Source organism: Passer montanus, unplaced genomic scaffold (assembly GCF_014805655.1).
Source record: "Passer montanus isolate IOZ18808 unplaced genomic scaffold, ASM1480565v1 scaffold77, whole genome shotgun sequence".
In the NCBI taxonomy this organism is placed as follows: Eukaryota; Metazoa; Chordata; class Aves; order Passeriformes; family Passeridae; genus Passer; species Passer montanus.
The window spans coordinates 2,300,804-2,303,303 of record NW_024372923.1 but is presented as its reverse complement, the minus strand read 5'-3'; the positions used below and the strand labels follow the sequence as shown (position 1 = coordinate 2,303,303).

The 2,500-nt window shown below is 40.5% G+C and overlaps 1 protein-coding gene across 16 annotated transcripts in view; it reads left to right on the top strand.

Annotated features, from left to right (window-relative positions):
• Nucleotides 1-2,500, top strand: part of EBF3 (EBF transcription factor 3) — a 118,384-nt gene that overhangs the window by 86,242 nt on the left and 29,642 nt on the right. The gene's annotated exons all lie outside the window — the stretch shown is intronic.

Genomic DNA, 2,500 nt, shown 5'->3' with positions numbered 1-2,500 from the left:
TCGCTGCTTATTGGGTAGATAATGCAGATTGCAGATGATGTGCAGATGATGTGCATTTTGATGAATATTTTCCCACTAGACTGCAACTGTTTCTATCTATTAATTTAGATCTAATGGGAAAAGTGTGTTCCTGGGTAGTTTTAAGGGAGGACTTTTGCAACTGTTAATGCATCCTGGATATGCCTTTTTGTCTGCCTGATGTCTATTGTTGAAATGAACTTTTAAGTGATGGTAGCACCTGAGATTCCTGTATTCCCTCTATTCCCAAAGAAATCAAAAGCTGAGCAAAAATATTGGCATCCAAACCTGGGTTCCTCACTTCTGGCTGCTGAAGGAGAGAATATTTGCATTTATTGATCTTTAGGATTGGGTTTCACTAGAGCTTCCAAATGGGATGGTGGTGACTGTGGTGCTTTTGAGGCAGATGATTTAACCCAAAAGGCAGAGTTGTTTTGCTGCAAGGGGGTGAGCACACGTGGGGCTGTTGTGGGCTTAGAAATGCTCTTATGAACAATGTATATATATATATGTGTGTGTGTATATATGTGTGTGTATATATATGTGTGTGTATATATATGTATACAGACACATAGATACCAACACACACATATATATGTATACACATAGAGTTTATGCAAAGCTACAGCTGAGTATCCTTTGAGTATGACAAGCTAAAAGAAGTGTCCAATGAAATAAAAAAAATGAATGAATTGAAAGCCCTAGCCCAAGTTCCAGATATTTGAGCTGTTGGGAGCTGGTGCAGTTCCACGGCGCACAGGGAAGCGCCGCAGATTTGAACCAGATGATGGTCTGGCTCTCAGGGCAGAGCCTGGAATTCTAACTTGCTTTAGAGTAATGTCTTTAACTGATTTCTGAGGTGCAGATTTTGCAAATATGGCTAATTTTGCTGTTTTGAGGTTCTTTCTAATGTGGAAGTGGAACTCTTTCTAATGTGTTTATGGAACTGGAAGAACAAACCATTAATTTTTTCCTTCTTGGGGTTGTCTTTTGTCTTTATTGTTGAGTAAAGATGTTCAAAAGGATCATGAGAATGTCAGGAGCTTCTCCCACTGGAATGAAATTGTAATAAAGTTATGTAACTAACAACACTTTATCAGGAATAGATATTTAAAACACCTTTGGAGGAAAACAAAAGCCAATATCCCAGCAACAAGAAAATAAAGGGAGAAAGCCAGAGCCTGCCTGACGGAGAAACTTCTGCTGTTCTTTATCCCAGAGTGATAGGGTGGCTGAGATAGTCTTTGGAAATTACAGCTGCCATTGAGAGGGAAGCCAAGCCTTGCTGTATTTCAGAAAATGAAAATGCTGTAGCCTGGCGGAGGGAGGGGCCGGGTCCCCAGGGCATCTGTTTCCCATCAGTGTCCCACCATGCTTGCAGCCTGGCTTGGCACTCTAACATTTAACCTTCCCAGCAGGAGGTAGACCATAGGGCAACAAGGCTGCGGAATAATGAAACAAGAGTGTAGTGTGGTGCACAAAGCCTTTGTGAGCGCAGAAGTTGAGACATTAAACCATCAGGGCAGGGAGATGCGAAAGTTCCAGATTTTTCTCCAAAGCCCCCATTAGCCCGGCGCAGAAGCAGGAGCACGCCAGCTCCCAGCAGGCAAAGGCAAGGCCTTTCCCCATCTATCCATGCCTTTTTGCCCGCTGCTTTCAACTATTATAAAGATACAATTACCTTGGGAGATTGTGGCAGTTCAGTTGATTAGCACGGTGAATTAAAAGAATGAGTCACAAATGACATGTCCGGCTCTTCTCTACTAGTCCTTTGTATTCCCAGTGTACCTCACCCCTGTTGTAAGAAGGTCAAAAATTAGAGAGAGATAACAATTTTCAAGCAGCTAGCACTTAGGAGCAGAATTAACAATCATTCTGTATGTAATTGCCAGTTAATAGTAAATTGCCTTCTAGACTGTAAAATGCAATATAAACTGGTGGGCACCTAAAATTAAATTAATGAGGTATTTGCTGCATTTAAAAGTGAATAGTGCAAATTAATAACTGGGTACAATACTTGTTTTAATACATATTGAGTGGTGCAGCATTTGCTTGCTTAATACTTATTTTAAAAGTGGTACCTGAAAAATTTGCTGTCTGTGGGTAAATCGAGTGGTTGGTGCAGGTTGCAGCCATAATTTTGCTGGTACAGTCTTCCAGGTTTCTAAATTAAATATCAGAGATTATTTTTTAATTAGAATATAAGCACTGCAGCCTTATTTGATTATGGCAAATTGTGATTTGTATGCTTCGAAATGAAATTATGTTACAGATAAAATTGCACCTTTACACACATATTTTAAGCTCTGCAGATTCTGTTGGTTGGCTCTGAGCTGTGCAGCAGGATTGTGTTTACAGTGTGTTTGTTCCACTGCCTTCCTGTTTTCTCTGTGTTTAGTGTAGTTTCCCAAGCAAATAAAGGGTGCATAGCCTGATCTAGAGCATACCAAAACAGTTTCAAAGGATGATTCGTGGCCCTTGG